Below are 9,976 nucleotides of genomic sequence, written 5' to 3'. Positions count from 1 at the left end.
ATCAAACCAGGCCGCAAAGATGATAACAAGAAAAGGGAAGACATTCCATTCAAACAGCCCTCGACCACTCAAACCATAATTCAAAGACACGGTCGGGACAGGTGCAAACAATTCCGGGGTGGATGGACAAACCCACCATTAGTAAACACTAGCTGCCTTTGTCAGAGTGGCCACCTGGCTGAATGTCGCAGTTAAATCATAACTCATCCCATAATTTCTTTACTCTCACTCAAGTTAATTTTTAATCACAGAAATGTACTTTTACTTCGCTTCATTCGGTGGCGTTCCCCTGTTACTGTTAAATGTTAATGAATATATGTCATTTAATAATTAGTTTATATCACGTATAATGAGGTCGCGAGTCTCACAATGAGCTGCGGTGTGTGAATGCGTCCGCAACAACCGCTCACTTTTTAATGACTCAGTCCTGGAAGATAATGGCACACACGCACACACTTTCTCTTCTGTTCTCTTCCATAGTCTGTTCTTTTGTTTTCTGTTGTCTTGTTTAAATGCAGATGCGGACAGGTTTGTGCTGTTAACATGTGAAAATAAAGACAAATGTTGAGAAATTCTTTAGTTTTTTAGGGTGTATGGGAGATTTTGTGTTGAAAATGACAGGTTGCATGTTATTGTAGCCATCACAGGACTGGGATATGCTGCTTCATCTTGACCCCAGGTTTTATATCATATAAACAGAACAGGCAGACTTCGAGTTCTCCATGTAGTCTGAGATTCAGGATTTTCCCGTCATTTTAATCAGATCTGAAGTAACTAGTACCATGCTACTTGAGTAGTCTTCTAATCAGATACTTTATTACTCTTACACAAGTCATTATTTACATTATTACTTTTACTGTTACTTGAGTAATTATTTTTATAAAGAGTTTTACTTGTACTTGAGTAAAACAGGCCATTCTAGCAGGATAAAAATTTGATTGTGGAAGTGGAAACCTATATCAGTGCCATAGTGAAAGTCCTAACAATACTTAACAATATATAATGGTATAATGTGAGAATTGCATGAGGGATGTGTTTTAATAAACTACGCTTGGTGTAAGAATAGAATAGTGATTAGTGTCACGGTTTCCCCTTTAAGCAGCATGTTGGAGAGCATGTGGGCGTGCGTGCACGAGCAAGGTGCGCGAGCACCTGCTTTTCATTTGTTGACAATCGTGACATTGTGTACATTGGACATGTGCTTTATTAGGTTTCTGTTTTGTCTCCTCCCTGTTCTGTCATTGGCTGTTATTTCACGTGTGTATAGATTGGTGTTAGCCGTCAGCAATTGACGCTGATTACGCTTGTGTATATATATATATATATATATATATATATATATATATATATATATATATATATATATATATATATATATATATATATATACCACACGCCTCCCAGCACACGGTGCGGAATATTAGATAAGATAAGTTTAGACTAGATTAGATTAGATTTGATTCGTTACCATAGATAGTCATAGTCATAGTTAATATCCATGTTAGGTTCCTTGTAAGAGATAGTTAGGTTAATCATTAGATTTAGTCCACGCTGGTTTCTCCGCTCCCAGTCCCTCGCTATTGTTTATGTTTCTTGTTTTGTATATTGACCGTGTTTCACAGCCACATTTTAAAACCATTTTCAATGCATTCACTCCTTGCGAAGTATTACCTGAGTTTTCTGTATACCAAGCATTTGTTTCTCGGTTCATGTGTACAATCGCCTGACCTATTGCCTGTTTTTTGACCATGCTATTGTCTCATGTTTTGGATTTGTCTGCCTGCATCTCTTTAATAAAAGCTCTTATCTGCACTTGCATCCGTCCTAACCTCCATTACGTGACTAGATGAAGCAAGTTAATGAGAACCTACTATTTCAATAAAAGACAATTGTGCTTCCCCTATTTTAAAAACCACCAGCCACCACTGGATTGTTCTCACTTTTCAGTTCCTCCCTTGATTAGTTGTCCTATTTATGTTTCAAAGACACGGTCGGGACAGGTGCCAACAATTCCGGGGTGGATGGACAAACCCACCATTAGTAAACACTAGCGGCCTTTGCCAATGTCGCAGTTAAATCATAACTCATCCCCCCAGAATGCCACAAGTGGGTTGAGAAGCAAGTCCTTCTCTTGGACTCACCAAAACCAGATAGATTACCCAACAGATAAAACCCAAGGTCATTCACCCATAAAGTGATAACTGCAGGAAGAAAGGGGGGAGGAGACCCTGCACCCCACCAATCAGAATCATACCCCCAAAATTCACTGAAAATAACATAGCAATAATGATGACCCTTAGTGAAGTAAAGCCTAAGGTGCAGCAAAGAACAACCCCCCAGCCTAAGGAAGCACTCAGCTCCTACAAGGAGAAAATAAAACAAAAAAAATCACATTAAGAAAGAACATCTGGGTTATGCACGTAACCCTGTTCCCTGAGATGGGAACGAGACGTTGCATTTAGCATAACACTATGGGAGCACCCCTCGTGCGCGACCGGCATCTGAAGCTTGTGCAAAATCATGCCTATTTATAGGCCTGCCATGATGAGGTGACGTGGCAATTAAGTGCATTGCATATTGTTTGTGACAATAGATCTGAAAGATGCATATTTCCACATAGGAATATTGCTCAGTCACACCAAGTTCCTAAGGTTTGCATTTGGAGACAACTCGTACAATATCGGGTTCTTCCCTTTGGGATAGCTTTATCCCATCGCACCTTCACAAAGTGCATGGTTGCTGCTCTGGCTCCAGGGCATCCGTGTACTAAACTACCTGGATGACTGGTTAATTCTAGCACGATCCAGGGAACTGGCGCTTCAACATCGAGATGTTGTTCTTGCCCACATGAGGAGCTTGGGGCTCAGGTTGAACCTCAAGAAAAGTATGCTTTCTCCAGTGCAGTGGACAACTTTTCTAGGGGTTATATGAGATTCTACTACGATGAGGGAGTTTCTATCCCCAACACGTGTAGGATTGATCCTGTCAACATTGAGCAAGATAAAGCTGGGTCTGGGCATGGGTGGCCATCTGAATAGTATTAGCCTAATACCTCTGTCTAATGACCAAGACTGGCGAGTTTGTGACCGTAAGATCTGCATACATGGTGCCAGACTCTATGCGACATGGAATCCGATTGAACAAGTACAAAAAGCATACAAAAAAGTATGGAATTAACTAGAATTAATTAAATATAAAAGATTGAAAGTTTTTACAAACTCATGATCTACAAATAACTAGGAAATAAATACAAAACTGAGTTGTTGGGGTTTTTTTAACAATTGGAGTCAGATTTAATTTAAGACAGAATCAAACAGAAGTGGAATAACAAATGTAATAATCTAAATGTATCCACATTGCTTTGAAAAAACAGAAACGCGCATGAATCCTTCCACCATGCCATTGGATATTGTCGTTGGACCAGTGAGTAGACCCCTACAAAATTAAGGCCTGTGTGTACTGACGAGGGCTGGAGCTTTCCACACAGCTTAAAGGAAATCTCACTTTCTGCAAAATAAAATGTATATATTTTACTGTATAAAAGCATAAAATATTTAAAGCATGAAACAACTGGAAAAAACACCAAATAGGCACATCACCTTCTGACCTTCCTATATTGACACTGCAATTTACCCGTCTTCAAAAAAATAAGGGGGGAAAAAGGAATTTTTAATACTGCAAAAAGTTTATGTATGTCAGTGCAGTGTGTGTTCACCCTTTTGGGGTACAAAGTTTCATCCAAGTTGGCATCTTAATACTTGAAGTGACTGTCAAAGAGTAGATTTACCTGTATAAGTTCATGCAGTATAATGTTTTGGCAGCGGATGGTGAGTTTCCAGTTCTTGCTTTTTTCCCTCCCTGAAAATCTCTCAAAGTCATCTGGGGTGAACCAGATGCCCTCGGACAAAATACACATCTCTCCTGTAGTAACAAAACTTTATTTAAATTCCAATTTAAAAAACAAACTATACTGACAAATTCCTTCTGACACCACTCAACTTTATTTCTGTATGAGAATGAAGAGTATGACTACGTGGCTTTTTTCCTTAAAAACATAACAGCTTTTGTTTTTGGCCCATCAAGGTCTCATTAATAATGATGTTTCAAGCTACAATGGACTCTTATGGTTCAGGACTTCCTTAGTAAAGTTTTCTTTCAGCAAGGTAATAAATAAAGTTCACTTAGAAAAACTCTTAGTGGTAAGATAACATCTTTTTTGCTATCCACCTTCCATATCTACACTGTACAGCATTGCTGTAAATTTTACAACCTTGGTTTGCCTGTAAAGTACTGTGAAATGTACAGTAAACATCTGTAAATAATTTATAATAAAGTACTGTAATATCTTAGATTTTTAAAATAAATCATATTCCAGCACATTTGTCTGATGCAGGATAAAACTGACCTGAAAGTTGAAGTCTTGCTCAAGGACACAATCATAGCGCTGCTGGGATTTGAACACACAATCTTCTGATTTGTAACTCAAACCCTTAAACACTGAACCACCACAACCAGCTGAACTAGCTTTAACACAGAATTAACACAGACTCATTGAGCTAGTAGTGGTGGCACAGTTGTTAAGGCTTTGAGTTGTAGGTCGGAAGGTTGTGTGTTCAAATCCCAGCACTGCCAAATGGCCATGGTTGGGTCCTTGAGCAAGACTCTTAATATTCAGTTCATTCATATCCTGCATCAGCCAAATGAGCAAATGTATTGGATGATGTGTTGTTTTATATTGTGTAAGATTGTACAGTTGGTACTACTCCATCGTAGGGCACCATCACACACATTCACACACCCATTCATACACTACAACACCAGCCTACAGCGCATGTCTTTGGACTGGGGGAGGAAACCAGAGTACCTGGAGGAAACCACTGAAGCACGGGGAGATCATGCAAACTCAGGGCTGCAGCAGGAATCGAACCCAGATGGCAATGGTTGGGTCCTTGAGCAAAACTCTTAATATTCAGTTCAGTCATATTTATTCTGGCTCCATCCATCCATCCATTTTCTGTACCTCTCATCCTTACTGGGTCATGGGAACCTGTAGCCTATCCCAGGGTGACAAGGGCACAAGGCTGGGGACACACTGGACGATGGTGCCAATAACACACACATTCACACACCCATTCATACACTATGGACACTTTTGGACATGTCAATCAGCCTTGTGATGTGCTTGGACTGGGGGAGGAAACTGGAGTACCTGGAGGAAACCCCCAAAGCATGGGGATAACATGCAAACTCCGCACACACAGGGCCACAGTGGGAATCGAACCCTTAACCCTGAAGGTGTCAGGCAAACATGCTAACACTGTGCCAATTGTACAGTTGTTTACTGCAATTTTTACGATACTTTACTGACAACCCAGGTAGCCAATAAATTACTGTAAAATTTACAATATTTTTTACAGTGCATTGTCCAGATTTCCTCATTCCACATTTTACAGTACTAATAATGACCATGACATCAAACAAAATGACTGTATTTACATCTATACACTTCTTAATGGCAGTATTTCCTTAGTTTATCATATATGTTGTTGTTTTGTTATTTTGCTGTTTATCATTCAACAAGGAAGACAAAAAATACAAAATTAAACAAAAATAATGCCAGGATATTTCCACAGTGTCAGATGGTGGTCTATTACTTTAATGTGCCATTAAAGAAATGTTAGATCAAGTGTTACACCATGTATAATAGCATGACATAAGAAATATTTCTTAAAGATTTTTCGATCACTGACCGCTTACAGAACATGTGAAACAATAACTATCAGAATAATGTTTAATGATGTGTAAATTAAGGTGTACCTTGAGCAAGCTTGTCTTTATACAATGTGCCTTTTTTCACTCCGCAGGTAACAGGAAGTTTTCCTATCTCTAAAAGTTGGTCTAAAAGGAAGAATGTCATGTCACTACTGGCTTCTGCCTTAAAGACCATTTCCCAGAATGCCCCACCACAGCACAGCACATAACCAAATCCATTTCCAAGTCACCTTCACCTTTTGAATAACCTGGACATGGAAGGGCCTCGTTCCTCCTCATCTGTCTCTTCACCAATTTTTTTTCTCTTTGTTGCACCCTTCTTTTGCTCTTGCTTCTTTTCCTTTCTCTGAACTTCTGTGTTAATGATTGGTTTCTCTCCTTTGATAAGCCTTGCAGAAATCCTAAAGGAACCTAAAACATGAGACTCTGTCATTTAAGATCATATTCAGAATGAAGAAAAAAAGCACTCACATAACTACAATGGAGATAATGATTCATATCCAATCATCCAACATTTGTTGAGTGAAAAAAGTGGAAATACAACTCTGAAAATATAACAAAATAAATTTGCACGGAAAGGTGAAGAAATGGAATGACTGACCATCAAGAAGTCTTTTTTGGAGCACACGGAGTCCGGGATATTTCTGCAGGATGTGATCCCGAAACACACAACTCCAAAACAGTTTCACATGGTGTCCTTGTTTATTCTCCACCCAGTCCAAAATATCATACACACCTTTCTGTCTTCTCTACTTATTTTTCATTCTAATTACTTTCTGAGAGAGAGAGACAGACAGAGAGAGAGAGAGAGAGAGATAGAGAGAGAGAGACAGAACACACTCAGAACCCCCATTTATCAGTGGTGTGCATGTGTGTAAGTGATGTGAACAGAAGGTAAAAGCACAATGTGGGATTTATTAAAACAAACGTTTACTTATGTACAGTATGTGTATATAGGCACAGCTTTGAGCATGTGTAACCAAATACCTGTGCAAATGCTTTCAACACTAAAAATAAAGTGCCATCAGAAGCTGAATTTAGTTTTAGTATTAGACAATAAGTATAGGTCAGTGTATATGAGTATTTATCATCATGAGTATTTACCATCATCCATCCATCTTCTGTATTGCTTATTCTTCAGGGTCACGGGGAACCTGGAGCCTGTACAGGGAGCATTGGGCACAAGGCGAGGTACACCCTGGACAGGGTGCCAATCCATTGCAGGGCACAATCACATACACACTCACACACCCATTCATACACTGGATGGATATAGTTTTATTGACCATGAAGGTTTCTTTAAGCAATGCACATATGCAAGATTAAGGATTAAAAAAGACATAAACATTTTAAAAAGCACAGCCTAATGGGCCTTCCCCACTTAACTGATCATAATATAAACATCTGCTTCAGGAAAATGGTTCTTTTCAGAGTCCTTTCGTTATGTTCACCACAGAGCTTCTGTTCTACTGGTGTAACTACCTGCTGGAAACTCTACTCTGTGCACTTTGCTCCTCTAGAACTCAATTCAAAATCTTGTATGGTAGCACTACTATTTTGTTCTCCTCAGTGCACAACATAAATGATTTTGATTTACCTCAAAGCACTGATACTGAAGGCTTCTTTTATAGATTAAATAAACAAAGTAAAATATAAAATGTAAATATAATGCATGAGTGGACGTGAATGGGAGGGATTAAGTACAGTCACACATGCAAATACACTTACATTATTTGCATACTATAATCTCCCTTACAAATGCAAGCACAATACTTTCACTTTTGAGCACTGTGAGTATCTTGGGAGCATCTTTAGCTCCCAACCATCAGTAAACCTCTTGTGGCTTCATAGATAATAAAGTTCTAAAGTAAACTATCAATAAGCACTGATCAAACATTAACATCCACACAGAGAATAAATAAATGTATTGGTATGATTTAGCAATAAGACAAGCCAATCAGTTTAGGAATGTTGTAAGGTTTTTGCTCTCTTGCCCAGTCGAGATTCTCAGGTACCAGGGTGTGGTCTGGGAGCTGGTTGCAGTGGGAAAACTACTCCACTCCTTCTCAGCTAAAAAATCCAACGGAAACTGAAAGTTGACAGTTGAGAGTGGGACACAAAAGGCTGTAATTTGTGTACAGCACCCACACCTTGCTTTTGTAAAGAAAGCCAGAAAATTTAAGACAATAAAGTGAAAAGAAAATGAAAGAAATTGTTCTTACAATAAAATATCATAAACACTTGAATAAAGTCCTAAATAATTTTTTTATAATTAATAACGTGCACATGTTTTGTCAACCTTTAATAGAACAGCATTAGTAGAATAAGAGAAATACAATATAAAACAGAATATAGCATTAATGGAATCTTATAAAATAACAGCTTAGTGGAATAGTATAGAATAGATTTCTACTGGGTCTAAGACTGGTGATTTATATGAGGCTATTCTTACACCTTTATTTTTTATTTATGGAACCAGTTGAGACTCTCATTTGCAGTACTTTTGGATCATTGACTTGCTAGAAGGTCGACTCATCCTCATGATTCTGGTGGATGGCTAAAGATTCTTCTCCCGGGACATGGCTCTTTTCATCTTACCTTTGATATTTGGATTTTGCTGATACCATGAGAAGTGAGCCAGCCCCATGCCATGAAGCTTCCACTTCTGAATTTCACTGCAGGTACCATATTTTTAGGGTCATGGGCACAGCCATTTCTCCTCCAAACATGATGCGTTATATTGTTGCATAAAAAGCTAGGCCACGTTACGTTCTCCAAGTATTCTACAGGCTTCCCCAAATGTTTTGTAGCAAACTTCAAACAAGACTCACCATGCCTGTTCTTCATTAATGGAGTCTTCCGTGGTGGTCATGAATGGACACCGTGACGGTGAAGTGCATCGCCTATTGTTTTCTCTGTGACGACTGTACCCCCTACTTCCAAGTATTTCTGAAGCTCTTCTCAAGTTGTCTTTGGCTCCAACCTTCTGACTACACAGTTGGAAATCTTGGAGCTCCTCTGCGTAGCCAGATGATGGTCCAGTGATGTTCCTTGAACGTGCGGATAGTGGTCTCGGTGGTGTTTATTGGAACATTTAGGAGTTGAGAAATCTGATGGGTCGTGGGAGAGCACTTTACCTCTATCCATCAGGAGACGGCTTGCATGACAGCTTAGTGACAAATTATTTATTTAACCGCAATCAGAGGGGGTTTCCCGTTTTCAAAGAGTAGAGGTATTATCCAGTAATCCAGTATTCATTACAATGTGATTAAACATAGAGATGCTTTGCTAAAAAAAAAAAAACTTATATCAGTATAATAACTGTTATTACCTAATGGTCCATAGTTTTTAAAAGTCTCTGTTTGCCATCTTTTTCCAAGAAACATAATTTTCTAGTCTTAAAACAATCACACACATGTATATACACACACATATACAGTGGCAAGAAAAAGTATGTGAACCTTTTGGAATTTTATGGTTTTCTGAAAAAATTTGTCATAAAATGTGATCTGATCTTCATCTAAGTTAAGGGTATTGACAAAAATAATGTGTTTAAAATAATAGCACAAAATAAATTCTGATCCCTCATGTCTTTATTGAACACACTCATTCAACATTCAAAATGGCAGTGGAAAAAGAAAGTGAACCCTTAGAATTAATAACTGGTTGACCCCCCCTTGGCAACAATAACCTCAATCAGGCGCTTCCTGTAGCTGTGGATCAGACCTGCACATGGTTCAGGAGGAATTTTAGCCCATTCTTCCTGCAGAACTGCTTTAGCTCGGTCATATTCTTTGGACGTCTCATGTGTATGGCTCTCTTCAAGTCATTCCATAGCATCTCTATTGGGTTGAGGTCTGGGCTCTGACTCCGCCCCTCCAAAAGGTGGATTTTGTTTTTCTGAAGCCATTCTGTTGTGGACTCACTCCGGTGTTTTGGGTCGTTGTCCTGTCGCATCACCCAACTTCTACACAGTTTCAGCTGACGCACAGACATTCTCACATTATCCTGAAGAATTGTCTGATATACTCGGGAGTTCATCTTCCCCTCAGTGACTGCAAGCTGGCCAGGCCCTGATGCAGCAAAGCAAGCCCAAATCATGATGTTTCCTCCACCATACTTTACGGTTGGGATGATGTTTTCATGATGATATGCCGTGCCCTTTCTACACCAGATGTAGTGATGTGTGGTTTTCCAAATAGTT

Source organism: Ictalurus furcatus, chromosome 12, assembly GCF_023375685.1.
Source record: "Ictalurus furcatus strain D&B chromosome 12, Billie_1.0, whole genome shotgun sequence".
Classification (NCBI taxonomy): Eukaryota; Metazoa; Chordata; class Actinopteri; order Siluriformes; family Ictaluridae; genus Ictalurus; species Ictalurus furcatus.
The sequence above is the reverse complement of the archived record's forward strand: the minus strand, read 5'-3'. Positions refer to the sequence as shown.